Here is a 15,775-nt window from a genome sequence, read left to right as displayed (position 1 = left end):
ACACATCACATCTCCATGATTTTTTTTTTGTAATTTGTCATTTGTGTTCTGCAGAAGAAAGAAAGTTTGAGGGGGCATAAAGGTTAGTAAATAATGAGAGGATTATCATTTTTGGATGAACTATTGCTTTATCCTTCTATTAAATTTGTATTACCATTGAAGATGCAGCATGGCAGTTATAGGGTCAAATTGACCCTGCAGGATCAATTACCAACCAATTAGTAATTCCCAATTGTAACATTTATTTTTGGTAGGCCTAATTAGGATGTTGTGGTGCTGAAAATTTGATGTTAAGTTGCAGTAAATCAGTGTTAAAAGTACAGGGTCAAAATGACCCTAAACTTTCCAGTGAATGAAACACCCTTTTCAGGGTTTGAACCAGTGACCTTACAAATAGTAGAAGAGATCTTCAACCACTACAAGCTACTTCCACCCCCTGAGAAATTCATGCTCTCATGTTGCATCTAAGAAACTACAAGTCATACCGCCACTTGCTGTCAAATCCAAACCTTTTAACATCTGGATACAGTAGGTGTTATGGCAGCCATGTTTGGCTAATATTAACATTGTTTTGCAAACTGAGCACTAAATCACATGGAAGGACCACAGACAATTTCCCAAACTGCCTCAAAACATGTGGCGTCATTCAGACTCTCGCTGTTAAGCTCTGTGGTAAGAGGGACTGGCCATAAACACATGACAACATCGGAAGAAAAAATTCAGCAAGCCATTATCATTTTCAAATTGAAATTCTACATTGTATGTGACTCATACTGCCGAGCCACATTTTTCATTTAGATTTATAACTTTCCTGGCTAAATTTCAAGCAAAAGAGAATGAAAGAAACTGGGAGAAAAAGGCTCCAAATGACAAATTTGAGCAGATCAATTGAAATAATTGTTTTGTCATGAAAGAAACTCCAGCTTACTCTTCTGGTGCCTCTCTCATCTGATCTGTCAAAGAGTTGGAGGAGCGAGAACACTACCACAAGCTCATGCAAACCCTTCCTCACAGCATATACAAGCACAGAGAACCACATCCTGGGGAGGGGAATGCAAAAACAAGGGCCCTGCTTCCCTGAACTGGAAAAGCGGTTACACAATGTGAACTTTTCACTGTCAAACTGGATAACTTCACTCAAATTATTATAACTCTTGCTTTCATTAAAAGCCAAAGCAACACAGGGAAAAAAGGCTGGAAGAAAACGTCTCTAAGAAAAACAATGGCAAATGATTCAACCAAAAAAGTACCGACATTAACGGCAGGATAGAACTTCATTCTTGATGTTCATCCAAAGGTGGGCGGCTCTGTGTAGCTTTCCCAGGATTTCATTGGAAGACTGAGTAGGTTCAATCGAAAGGCTCAGAGAGACAAAGTGGACAAGAAAGATGGAAGAAGATCTGAGTGGGGCAGGGACACACAGCAGGGTGTCAGAGTGAGGACATGTTCTCTCTGACCCACAGAGTGCCCCATGCTTGCATCATGCTGATGGCTCCAGAGATTCTACTACTGAGTTTCCTGTTAGACCAAAGCATAGCTTTCGTATAACCACACTCAATTGATTCCATAAAAGTGGGTGAGTAAGAGAGCATTTGTGTGAGCCAAATAAAACTGTGGTCTTCTTTTAGACTTCAAAAATTACAGTTCCAAGCAATGTATACCCATCACACAATTAATCGGGTAAATAATTGAGATTACAATTACAGCTGACACAATAGAGCGCAACAGTGCCTGCCCATCTGGGCTCCGGAAGTATTTTTCCCTTTCATATTTCCCATAGACTTTTAATAAAATCCTACATAAAAGAGTTGTAAGCCATGAACCAAACCAACCCTCTCTGAGATAATCACAAACTTTGATTTGAGGCAAAAATGTATTTGAAAATCAGATAAAAAAGACAAAGGTACAAGACTGTGTACTTACCGTCTTTCATAAGGGCACGGACTACAATCCCATGAAGCATTGTGAATGATGTCATTGAATAAAAAAATTATGGGAATATATAAAACTATTGATTTTAGGTTGTTGATTATAAGTAAAGAAACAATTTATTTTATGTTTATTGCAAAATATTCTGATATGTACAAACAAATAGTAGTTTAGGGTGAAGAGACACTGACTCGATTATGTCATTCACAGTGCGTCATTGGAGTGGGTGGTCGCTCTGAGGCACGTTTTGCGGGCTTGGTTGGCCACGGTTCTCTGATTGGTGAAGCTTTCTCTGATGGACCATGGTAATGCAGTTGTTTACCATGAATTCTGCTATCAAACACAATTTTTAAACAATAAAATTGAAATAACACAGACTGATGGCTTCAATGGAAGCATATACCATCGATTAACACCCTTGAAGCTCAAGGTAATCAATTAATCTATGGAAAAAATTAATGTGATTTTTTACTTCTGGACCAGTCTGTTGCGCTCTATTAACTAATCATGAAAAGTGTCAATTACAGCATTCCATTTAGGACTATTCCCATTGCATCAAAACATTCTATTAACAATTTTTTTTTTTTTTTTTTTTTTTTTTGAAGTGGTTGAACATTGTAGCCAAACACAGACATGTCTGTTGCTCATTTTCTTAGTATAATTAATTTAAAACTTAAATTAGGCTATAGTTTTGTTTTTCATGCTGGTGAGAGGACCAAGGTGAAGTTCACTTCACAAGGGCGCTGTCTTGATTTACTGATGTATATAACAGCACCAATGCAGTTCAAGAATACAGTCCTCCTCCTGTTTTGGATGTGTAGCCTACATAAAGAATATGGCATGCAGCTGCCCCACACAAAGTAAGTATTTTAATGTAAATTTTATTATTCAAAATGAATCACAATTACAATATCAGGGGAAATAATCGACAACTATAGTTTTTTGTCATATTCATGCAGCCTATGTGATGCAATTTTTTCCCTTTACAGAATAAAAATCCTGGTTTAAATGTCTTTACCATTAAGACTTAAAACCTCACAAGACAAACAGACGAGACCAAACAACAGACAAACTGCAAAGCATACAATATTATATCATACAAGCTGTCAAATTATGCCTCACAGTGAGTACATGCTACTGCTTTTGCACTCATTGTCCTCCATGGGGTTTAAAATCCAGTCTAGAAGCCAGGGTACCACTTCTAAAGGCCTGAAGGCCAATGAATTTTAGTGGTCCACCTCAGTGAGCACTAACAGTGTACAGAGCCTTAACCAACCAGCCCCTTCCAACTTTTCTATTGCCATCCCAAAATAATATGGAGAGGAAACAAAAGGCATGAATTGACTGAGTCCAGAGCCCACTGCATGTTAACAACGGTGCCTTTGCAGGAAATAGGTTTATAACTTGGAAGCAACACACACAATACATATTAACTTTCTTATATTCTTTATACAACTCCAACTCCGAAAAAGTTGGGATAGTATGAAAAATGCTAATAAAAACAAAAAGGAGTGATTTGTAAATTATATTCACCCTTTGCTATATTGAAAGCACTACAACTAAACATTATATGATGTTTTACCTTGTGAATTTCATTGTTTTTTTTTTTTGTTTTTTTTAAATGTGAAGTAATTTCAAATCAGATGATTGCAACACACTCCAAAAAGTTGGGACAGTCGAGTGTTTACCACTGTGAAACATCACCATTTATACTAATAACACTTATTAAGCATTTAGGCACTGAAGACACAAGTTTGTTAAGTTTAAAAAGTGGAATTTTCCCCCATTCATCCATTATGCAGGTCTTCAGCTGCACAACTTTACAGGGTCTTCATTGCCGTATTGTGCGCTTCATAATGCACCACATCATTCTCAGTTGGAGGTGGTCAGGACCGCAGGCAGGCCAATGTAGCTCCCGCACTCTCTGCTTATTCGGCCAGTATGTGGTTTGAAGTTGTCCTGCCGGAAATGCCGGGACGTCCCTGGAAAGACGGTGCTGGATGGCAGTATATGCTGCTCCAAAATTTTTACATATCTGTCTGAATTAATGGTGCCCTCACAGATGTGCGAGTTACCCATGCCATGGGCACTGACATACCCCTGGCCCATACAGACACTGGCTTTTGGACCTGACGCTGATAACAGCTTGGATGGTCCTTTTCCTCTTTGGCCCAGACAACATGACAGCTGTGTTTTTCAAAAACTACTTGAAATGTGGACTCATCAGACCAAAAAACACAATTCCACTGTTCTACTTTCCATCTAAGATGAGACCGAGCCCAGAGAAGTCGGCAGCGCTTCTGGACAGTGTTGATGTAGGGCTTCAGCTTTGCATAGTTAAGCCTCAACTTGCATCTGTGGATGCAGTGGCGAATGGTGCTGACTAACAAAGGTTTACTAAAGTAATCCCAAGCCCATGTTCATGATATCCTTTACAGATGAATGATGTTTTTAAGATAGTGATGTCTGAGGGATCAGAGATCACACGCATTCAGAAGTGGTTTTCGTCTTGCCCTTTACGCACCGAGATTTGACCAGATTCCTTGACTCTTTTAACTATATTGTGCACTGTAGTGAGTGAAATGCCCAAAATATTTCTCATTTGTCTTTAGGGAACATTTTTCTAAAAGTGCTGGATTATTTGCAGAAGCATCTGTTGGCAAATTGACAAGTCTCAAATGATCCATGATCTTGAAGGTCTAGGTGGTTTTGGAGGCTTCTTATACAGTTGAAGTCAGAAGTTTACATACACCTTAGACAAATACATTTAATCTCAGTTTTTCACAATTCCTGACATTTAATTTAAAAGTAGTTAGGATCACTACTTTATTTTAAGAATGTGAAATGTCAGAATAATTGTAGAGAGAATGATTTATTTCAGCATTTATAACTTTAATCACATTCCCAGTGGTTCAGAAGTTTACATACACTTTGTTAGTATTTGGTAGCATTGCCTTTAAATTGTTTAACTTGGGTCAAACTTTTTGTGTTTCCCTCTGCAAGCTTCTCACAATAAGTTGCTGGAATTTTGGCCTATTCCTCCAGACAGAACTGGTGTAACTGAGTCAGGTTTGTAGGCCTCCTTATTCGCACACGCTTTTTCAGTTCTGCCCACACATTTTCTATGGTATTGAGGTCAGGGCTTTGTGATGGCCACTGCAATTCCTTTACTTTGTTGTCCTTAAGCCATTTTGCCACAACTTTGGAGGTATACTTGGGGTCATTGTCCATTTGGAAGATCCATTTGCGACAGAGCTTTAACTTCAAGGCTGATGTCTTGAGATGTAGCTTAAATATTTCCACATAATTTTCCTTCCTCATGATGCCATCTATTTTGTGAAGTGCACCAGTCCCTCCTTCAGCAAAGCACCCACACAACATTATGCTGCCACCCCCATGCTTCATGGTTGGGATGGTGTTATTCAGCTTACAAGCCTTACCCTTTTTCCTCCTAACATAACGATGGACATTTTGACCAAAAAGTTAAATTTTTGTTTCATCAGACTAGAGGAAATTTCTCCAAAAAGTAAGATCTTTGTCCCCATGTACACTTGCAAACGTCATGGTTACTGGTATAACCTCCGTTCCCTGATGGAGGGAACGAGACGTTGGTGTCGATGTAGTGACACTAGGGGTCACTCTTGGGAGCCCGAGACACCTCTGGTCTTTGATAAAAGGCCAATGAAAATTGGCGAGTGGTATTTGCATGCTACTCCCCCGGACATACGGGTATAAAAGGAGCTGGTATGCAACCACTCATTCAGATTTTATGCTGAGGAGCCGATATAAGGTCCGGCCATTTCAGCGGGTAGTTCAGCGTTGTGGCAGGAGGGACACAATGTCTCGTTCCCTCCATCAGGGAACGGAGGTTACACCAGTAACAATGACGTTCCCTATCTGTCACTCACTCGACGTTGGTGTCGATGTAGTGAAACTAGGGGTGCCTATACAAAACGCCACAAGGCTGAACTGTGTTACGTGAACTGGCGGTGTGTGGTGGGCAGACTTGCTGTGTGCCTCATAGCCAGCACACCAGGTCGACACGTAACTTCCCCCGACATAGTTATGAGTGTCGAACGGCCCTTTTTGGGGACAAGTCGACTACCCAAAGATAGAGACAGGCTTAACCCAGTCGTGGCCTCTTTTCCCCTTCTTTTTTTCCACTCCCTAAAAAAAGAAGGGGGATTATCTGACTGGGCCGCCAGGTCTAGTCGGGGGGTGTCCCTCCCAAGGGGAAGACACCGCAGAGACCACACCTCGCCCAAAGTGAGGGGGGGGGATATTTAAGTGGAAAAATACATCACATGGTCTTTCCAACCATGTGGACAGCCTTCAAGGTAGATCCTGCCCAATGGGGAGGAGTTACTACAAACATGGAGATTGGGGCAGAGGGGCTCTGCCCAAGGAAGATGCAGTTTGCCAGCAGGGAAACGAATTAGCGGAAGATATATATCGCATGGGGTTAGCCTTACAGGGAACCGCCACATGCGGAGCACTTACCCCAGAACAGGGCTCTTAGTTAGTGCATGTACTGGGCCGGCAGCGAGTCTCTCTGAATAGTCAACTGCCACAGGGCTCGGAGGAAGTCAACCAGGGAACAAATTTTGTGAACACTACTGGGAATTAACGGCGCATGTCTTCAGCTCAAAAGGAGGTGGAAGGGGCTATGTGCAAGCGATACACCCAGCCGGCTATCCCGGGCTTATCCGCTTAAGTTGCGTGCCACTACCTGGGATGGAACCGGTTCCACCCGGAGGTTGTAGAACCTTGCAAAGGTGTTGGGTGTTGCCCAGCCCGCTGCTCTGCAAATGTCTGTTAGAGAGGCACCTCTGGCCAGGGCCCAAGAAGCCGCTACACCACGGGTAGAATGGGCTCGTAGCCCTACCGGGGCAGCATGTTTTGGGCGAGATATGCCATAGTTATGGCGTCAACGAGTCAGTGGGCGATCCTCTGCTTGGAGACAGCGCTTCCTTTCCGCTGTGCACCAAAGCAGACAAAGAGCTGCTCAAAGACTCTAAAGCTCTTCGTGCGATCCAAATAGATGCGTAAAGCGCGCACCGGCCACAGAAACGACAGGGCTGGGTCTGCCTCCTCCTGGGGCAGCGCTTACAGGTTCACCACCTGGTCCCTAAAAGGGGTGGAGGGAACCTTGGGCACATAGCCCGGTCAGTGTCTCAGGATCACGTGAGAGTAACCTGGACCGAACTCCAGGCACGTTTTGCTGACAGAGAACGCTTGCAGGTCTCCTACCTCTTGATGGAAGTGAGCGCAGTCAGGAGGGCAGTCTTCAAGGATAGTGCCTTAAGCTCGGCTGACTGCAAAGGCTCAAAGGGGACTCTCTGTAGACCATGAAGAACTACAGAGGTCCGATGAGGGAACGAGGCGTGGTCTGGAGGGATTCAGCCTCCTGGTGCCTCTTAGGAACCTGATGATCAGGTTGTGCTTCCCTAAGGACTTACCGTCGACTGCGTCGTGGTGTGCTGCTATGGCAGCAACATACACCTTCAAGGTGGAAGGGGACAGCCTCCCTTGCAAACTCTCTTGCAGGAAGGAAAGCACTGATCCGACTGCACATCTTTGGGGGTCTTCCCGACGGGAAGAACACCACTTAGCAAACAGACACCACTTAAAAGGCATACAGGCCCCTCGTAGAGTGATCGTGTCTACCACCACAGGTGGGAGACAGCTTAGGTCTTCCACATCCCGTCCAGGGGCCAGACATGGAGATTCCAGAGGTCTGGGCACGGGTGCCAGATGGTGCCCCTTCCCTAAGAAACAAGGTCCTTCCTCGGGGGAATGTCGCGAGGAGCATGAGGTCCGAGCACCACGTCTGGGCGGGCCAGCAGGGTGTTACCAGAATGACCTGCTCCTCGTCCTCCCTGACCTTGCACAGGGTCTGTACAAGCAGGCTCACTGGGGGAAACGCATATTTGCGAATGCCAGGGGGCCAGCTGTGTGCCAGTGCGTCTACGCCAAGGGGGGCCTCGGTCAGGGCATACCAGAGCGGGCAGTGGGGAGGATTCTTGCGAGGTGAACAGGTGCACCTGTGCCTGTCGAATCGACTCCAAATTAGCTGGACCACCTGAAGGTGGAGTCTCCACTCGCCCCTGAGGGTAACCTGTTGTGACAGCGCGTCCGCTGTAGTGTTGAGGTTGCCCAGGATGCGAGTGGCTTGCAGCGACTTGAAGTGCTGCTGACTCCAGAGGAGGAGATGGTGGGCAAGTTGTGACATACAACGAGAGCGTAAACCACCTTGGTGGTTGACATATGCTACCGTTGTCATGTTGTCTGTCTGAACTAACACATGCTTGCCCTGGATCAACGGCCGAAACCTCCGCAGGGCGAGCAGAATTGCCAACAACTTGAGGCAGTTGATGTGCCAATGCAGTCGCGGACCCGTCCAGAGGCCAGCGGCTACGTGCCCATTGCAAACAGTGCCCCAGCCCGTTTTGGAGGCGTCTGTCGTGACCACGACGTGCCTGGGGACCATTTCTAGTGGAACACCTGCCCGTAGGAATGAGAGGTTGGTCCAAGGGCTGAAAAGACGGTGACAGACCGACGTAATGGCCACGCAGTGTGTCCCGTGGCCCATGGCCATCTCGGGACTCGAGTCTGGAGCCAGTGCTGAAGCGGCCTCATATGCATCGACCCGAGCGGGGCGGCCACCGCCGAGGATGCCGTATGCCCCAGGAGCCTCTGAAAAAGTTTCAGTGGAACCGCTGTTCCCTGTTTGAACGCCTTCAAACAGGCCAGCACCGACTGGGCATGCTCGTTCGTAAGGCGCGCCATCAAGGAGACTGAGTCCAACTCCAAACCGAGAAAGGAGATGCTCTGAACTGGGAGGAGCTTGCTCTTTTCCCAGTTGACCCGAAGCCCTAGTCGGCTGAGGTGTGAGAGCACCAGGTCCCTGTGTGCGCACAACACGTTTCGAGAGTGAGCTAGGATTAGCCAGTCGTCGAGATAGTCGAGAACGCGAATGCCCACCTCCCTTAACGGGGCAAGGGCAGCCTCTGCGACCTTCGTAAAGATGCGAGGAGACAGGGACAGGCCGAAAGGGAGGACTTTGTACTGATACCCCTGACCCTCCAACGCGAACCACAGGAAGGGTCTGTGTCGAGGAAGGATCGAGGCGTGGAAGTACACATCCTTCAGGTCTACTGCCGCGAACCAATCTTGGTGCCGGACGCTCACCAGAATGTGTTTTTGTGTCAGCATCTTGAACGGGAGTCTGTGTAAAGCCTAGTTCAGAACTCACAGGTCCAAGATTGGCCTCAACCCACCGTCTTTTTTTCAGTACGATGAAGTAGGGGCTGAAAAACCCCTTCTTCATCTCGGCTGGAGGGACAGGTTCTATCGCGCCCTTCTGTAGGAGGGTAGCGATCTCCGCGCAAGGTAGCAGCGTTTTCGTCTTTCACCAAGGTGAAGTGGACACCGCTGTACCTGGGCGGATGTCCGGCAAAGTGAATCGCACAGCTGAGTCAGACGATCCAGACCAGCCCTCGCGATGGATTGGAAAGCGCAAACCATGCGTCCAAGTTCCACACAAGGGGGACCAAAGGGACAACGTCATCGGATGTACCAGCAGGTGGGGCCTTGCGGCAGGGCAGAGCTCGAGGTGCCACACCACATCGTGGCCGTGCTGAGTCTAAGGACATCGAAGCACTTACCTGGCTCCTTGTGACCACCCCGGAACAGCCTGGGACGGGGGAGGAAGAGGCCTGTCCTCGTGACCTGTGGAGACTGTCACATCGGGGGCAGATTTGTGCCACAGCTGGGCGCTCAGGGCAGGAGACCGCCGCTGGAGTGCCAAACCTGCCAAATAGAGTGGTGGACGGTGGTCGTGATGATGGCCGTACACACCGGATACGTGACCCAGGGAACAAGGAAACCGCTCTCGCTGAGCTCTTAAATACTGCAGCCACTTGGGCATGCAGCGCAATTAAATGCAAAAGGCAACAAAAAGATGGAGATCTGCTTACCAGCTCCAGAGCAGCGGGTTTCGTTGTCCCTGGGTCACCCGTCTCAAGGGCGCTTTGAAGCCTTCCACGGGTTCTGGGCGGCCGCGAGACAGGTGGCGTCTGCTTCCTGCGGTGGGCTCCACGCCGGGGCCGGGCCAAAGGGGCGGGCTGCGGCGGAGCCGGTGCAGTCACCGCAGGGGGATGCCCTTGGCGCGGTGCGGGATCTTGAGCCGCGCAGGGGCAGGATATGCCGGCTAGCACCCATCTACTGCTCTACCATCGAAAACTGTTGGGCAAAGTCCTCAACGGTGTCACCAAATAGGCCCGCCTGGGAAATGGGGGCAGCAAGGAATCATGTCTTGTCGGCCTCACCCATCTCAACCAGGTTGAGACAAAGGTGGCGCTCCTGGACCACTAGTGTGGCCATCGTTCACCCGAGAGACCGCGCCGTGACCTCCGTCGCCGAGCGCAGTTCCTTCATCAATCCCGGGGTGGAACTACCGTCGTGCAGTTCCTTTAGCACCTTGGCAGACTTGCAGGAGAGCCATGGCGTGCAGGGCAGAGGCGGCTTCTCCAGCGGCACCGTAGGACTTGGCCGTCAGAGACGACGTAAACCTACAGGCCTTGGATGGGGGCTTTGGGCACCCACGCCAGGTGGCGGCGCTCTGCAGGCATAGGTGCACCACGAGCGCCTTTATCCACCGGGGGATTGCCGAATAGCCCTTGGCCGCCCCACCATCGAGGGTAGTGAGGGCGGGGAAGCTGAAAAGATCAGGACCGGGCAGTAAAAAGTGCCTCCCGCGACCTCGTCAGCTCTTCATGCACTTCTGGGAAGAAAGGAACGGGGGCGGGGCATGGCTTTGAGCGGTGCCGTGAGCCCAGGAACCAATCACCGAGCCACGAGGGTTCAGGGAAGAGCAGTGAGTTCCACTCTAGCCGACACTTGCAGCTGTCCGGGAAAGCATGTCGTCATCTCCACATCTGCCTGTGACTGGGCAATCGTCCCCGAAGGGAGTAGCCCAGCTGAGGCTTCCGACTGGACGAACCCGCTCTCTGATGCTGCGCTCGAGAGCTCATCACTTTCGCGGGGTCCGAATAAGAGGTCGAACTCGCCGTGAGACGAGCCGGCGGACTCACCTGGAAGCCCGATCGGGGCAGACGAGCGTGCTGGGGAATGGGAGGTCCGTGGGGGGATACCCAGCGGAGGCGGTCCCATTTGGGTCCCCAAATTGCCCCCAGTGTAAGCAGCGCTGGCCTCATACCCGTGGGTAAAAGGACCGAGGCGGGAGCCTCTGGGTTGGCTCGCTTTCTTATGAAGGCGAGCCGCAACTGCAACGTTGCCATGGACATATTCTCGCAATGAGAACATGACCATCCACGAACTCTGTCTCCGCGTGAGCAGTGCCCAGACACGAAAGACAGTGATCGTGACCATCAGAAGGTGAGAGATAACGAGCACAACCAGGAATAACACACAATCGGAAAAGCATCTTTAAAAAGACGTCCCATGTGTGTGCGCTCTTTTAGAGAAATATATACTCTTTTAGAGGGGAACAATGCTCTTTCAGAAAATATACTCTCTAGTTTTTCTGCCGAAGCGCCCAGGGGCATTCTCTGCAGTGCACCAGTGCAGAGGAGGGAGAAGCCGCTGAAATGCGCCATCAGATCCAGCAGAGGTGAATGAACAGTAATATTCAGCTCAATGAGCATGACCGTTCGGCTCCGAAGAGAAAATCTGAATGAGTGGTTGCATACCAGCTCCTTTTATACCCGTATGTCCGGGGGAGTGGCATGCAAATACCACTCGCCAATTTTCATTGGCCTTTTATCAAAGACCAGAGGTGTTTCGGGCTCCCAAGATTGACTTCTAGTGTCACTACATCGACACCAACGTCGAGTGAGTGACAGATAGGGAACTGTAGTCTGGCTTTTTTATGGCAGTTTTGCAGCATTGATTTCTTCCTTGCTGAGCAGCCTTTCAGGTTATGTCAATATAGGACTTGTTTTACTGTGGATATAGATACTTGTCTACCTGTTTCATCCAGCATCTTCACAAGGTCCTTTGCTGTTGTTCTGGGATTGATTTGCACTTTTTGCACCAAAATACGTTATTCTCTAGGAGATAGAATGCATCTCCTTCCTGAGCGGTATGATGGCTGCATGGTCCCATGGTGTTTATACTTGCATACTATTGTTTGTACAGATGAATGTGCTACCATCAGGTATTTGGAAATTGCTCCCAAGGATGAACCAGACTTGTGGAGGTCCAAAAAAAAAATAAAATGGCTGATTTCTTTTGATTTTCCCATGATGTCAAGCAAAGAGGCACTGAGTTTGAAGGTAGGCCTTATAATACATCCACAGGTACACCTCCAATTCAGTATACCTCCTATCAGAAGCTGATTGGTTAATTGCCTAAAGCCTTAACATCTTTTTCTGGAATTTTCCAAGCTGCTTGAAGGCACAGTTAATTTAGTGCGTGTAAACTTCTGACCCACAGGAATTGTGATATAGTCAATTAAAAGTGAAACAATCTGTCTGTTAACAATTGTTGGAAAAATTACTCATGTCATGCACAAAGTAGATGTCCTAAACGACATGCCAAAACTATAGTTTGCTAATTTTAAATCTGTGGAGTGGTTAAAAAATGAGTTTTAATGATTTCAACCAAAGTGTATGTAAACTTCTGACTTCAACTTTATATAATGACACGATTGCCTCACCTGTTTAACATCTCCTTTTTCACATTGCCTTGTTATTTTAACTCATCAAATTGTTATTAGCCTTAAACTGCCCCTTTCTCAATTTTATTTTATTTAAAAAAAAAAAAAAAAAAACATGTTGCAATCATCTGATTTGAAATTACTATCAACATTACTATTAACATCATATAATGTGCAGTTGTAGTGTTTTCAATTTAGCAAAGGGTGAATATAATTTACAAATCACTACTTTTTGTTTTTATGAGCATTTTTCATACTGTCTCAACTTTTTTGGAATTGGGGTTGTATATTTATTTACAGGTATATAGAGTTGGGAAATAACTAGCCTCAGAAAGCATGCTCATGGATTGCCCGTAGTATGTATACTGTACAGCATACCCACAATATCTGATTACCCTGTTAGGGTTTATTTTTTTATTTTTTATTTTTTGATAATGACTGGCTGACTTTACATTATCCCTTACTGCGCACAAAGCCTTACAACTGAGCAAACCGAGACAATTATCAAACATACTCTCATGGAATGCCCTCTCCCAAGTAGGCTACCATTAGAAAGTCGGATTCATTTTAGATAATCCTTATGCTAAAATTAACAGTACATTTTAGTAAACCATTTTAAAATAAATAATGTAACAATTTGAGTAATCACTTAATAGTGTTTCCATAAATTAAATAAATATTTTGTTAATAATTGCTGTTCCTGTATCACTTTTTTGAAGATCCTGTAGCCGGTAAAACATGGTCCTATCTAGAGCTGCACGATTAATCATTAAAAAATCGTGATCTCGATTCAGACACCCACACAATCTCATTTCTAAAGACAATGATTCTGCAATGTATATTAATGTACCAGTGGCATGCATTTGTAAACAGTCAAATTTAAATGAGATATTCACTTCCAGATGCGTTTTTAAATGTTGATCTTTTAAACTTTATATGGCATCTACAAAACACATGCTGAATAAACTAAAACTCAACAGCCAAAGACGTTTGTCCAGCATAGTGGTTTACAAACTGCAGGGTGCAGCCACAATTAGCTAGGAGTGTAACGGAATCTCTGCTCAGTTCAATATTTTAATAGCCACCGACCGATGCAAAAAAAATAAAAAAAATAAAAAACAAATACTGGCATTACCATCTGACTAAATTCGCTACCCACGAGCTGTTTGATTACAGCCGACTGCTTTTAAACGCTCACATGCGTGTCTGCCCTTGTGCTTGTGTCTCGTGATGAATGCAGGGCTCCTGCACCAGACTCTGCACTGTTCTTAATCAAAATACCCCTCTATAGGCGATATTAATGTAAACACAGTTGTTAATGATATACCATATTCAGGTTTTGATTTCCAATGGGAAGTGCAGCATTCTCTGGAGGACTGGCACACACTACAACATGCTCAGGAAATACATGCAACTCTGCAAAAGACAAGAGATTAAACTGTAGTTGTGGTTACATATGGCCCTTACCCATTTACTGGGATAATATATATAAGTTTTCTGTTCTAAATGAAGTCTTACATGGGAATGGGAGTTGAATATTTTTGTTATACTGTAATTCATATTACTGTCTCACAAGCACTTGAAGTAAAAATGGTCATCCATTTTTACGTAATCCAGCTGGATTCACATGAACATCAACAGCATAAAGTGACCTGAGTGTCCTCTTCATGGAAATATACATTTCAATTGAAAAAGCTTTAGTTGTTTTCAAGAAAATGGCAAAGTTGTGAAAGTTGAATGTAAACACTGGGCAAATTCACCTCACTACTGCCCCTCAGTCAATAAAGTTTCAAATATGTAACTCGATATAAGCAAAACAAACCACAATGTTTGATGTATTTCGGTTTATTTCCTTTTAACTTTAGCCAAATTTAGCTTGAAAAAGGAAAGCCAAGCAAATAGCTGGTCAGCCCCTTTTTCCGTCTATTTGCCTTGACTAGATCACTGAAAATAATCCAAACTGGACAGCGTTTTTAGCATGCACGTTCCTACTTTGGTTTTATTTCTTTGTGCCATGCTAAATATAAATCATGTGTAATACTGATTGTAATTTCCTTAACAGAGTTTGACATGTCATACCTCTAAAGATAGAATGAGACTTTACTCTGAAATTGTTTGCTATGATTAGTATACCATATTTTCTTGTGTGCTGCTGTCAACTTGGCACTGATGAACTTGGCTTTAGTCTCAAAAAATTGTTGAGCTCTGCCTCTATTAGGACTAAACTCGTTTCTTACTGTCTAACCAGATATAATGGGTGGTTTCTTCAAATTATTTTTTTCTTAGAACTATAAATCTGGCTTTAAACCACAAGTATATTTTGAATACCATCATGTCCTGACCTGTCAACTAAGTGAACTAGTTTTACACATTTCTTTTTCCAAAATAAAAATGGTCTGGCAATGACCCCCGACTGAGCCGTACAGTTGTACGAACTAAAAACAACACTGATACACTGCTTCTGACACAATCATCTTTTTTTTTTTCTTTTTTTTTTGTGAGCCAACCTAATGTAGTAAAGAAGCATTAAAATCAGTCTTCTTAGTCTATGAGGAATGTTTAATTCATTCAAGATAAGCTACCTCGGTAGTGCTGCCTGACAACACATCTCAGGTTGAAGTGTCGTTTCTAACAGGAAGACTCGCAGACTTAAGAGAAATTTAAGATGACATTTATTTGAATGTACAGAAATGTAATGTCTCTCTTTGGCATAAGCCCCATCTGGCAGTCCGAAGAAGTTGTACTTGGAACCGTCATATCCTGCCGGAGATAGGAGGCAGGGGTAAAGGGCCTACCCCTGTGCAGGACGGGACTCAACTGGTGGTGGAGGGGTGGTGGAGGTTGCCATGTTAGTACACTGAAACAGCAATGTAATAGATTGTGAGCAGACTTATAAAGCAATGGCTTACTTGTGATTGGCTAAGAGTTACCTAGCTAATGGTGCGATGATGTACAGCTGCTAGTCTTCATGCTAGAACTACGCTGTGCTTATATTTCTAGAAGTGCACCGCCAGACGAATGTGCCCACCTGCCAGAAGAAAGCACATGTGTTTATGACCCACCAAACAGAATGGCCCAAATCAGTTGCATCTCAAAGCACTAAGGACACCTTAAAAAAGTGAATAGGGAAACAGCAGGGACTTTTCACAGTAAGCTGATCGTTAA

The 15,775-nt window shown here is 45.3% G+C and overlaps 1 pseudogene; it reads right to left on the bottom strand.

The window, feature by feature from the left end:
• LOC127411692 (protein SLX4IP-like) overlaps positions 1–15,775 on the bottom strand; it is a 104,485-nt pseudogene that overhangs the window by 36,933 nt on the left and 51,777 nt on the right.

This window comes from Myxocyprinus asiaticus, chromosome 21 (assembly GCF_019703515.2).
Source record: "Myxocyprinus asiaticus isolate MX2 ecotype Aquarium Trade chromosome 21, UBuf_Myxa_2, whole genome shotgun sequence".
Classification (NCBI taxonomy): domain Eukaryota; kingdom Metazoa; phylum Chordata; class Actinopteri; order Cypriniformes; family Catostomidae; genus Myxocyprinus; species Myxocyprinus asiaticus.
This window is presented reverse-complemented; position numbering and strand designations above follow the sequence as displayed.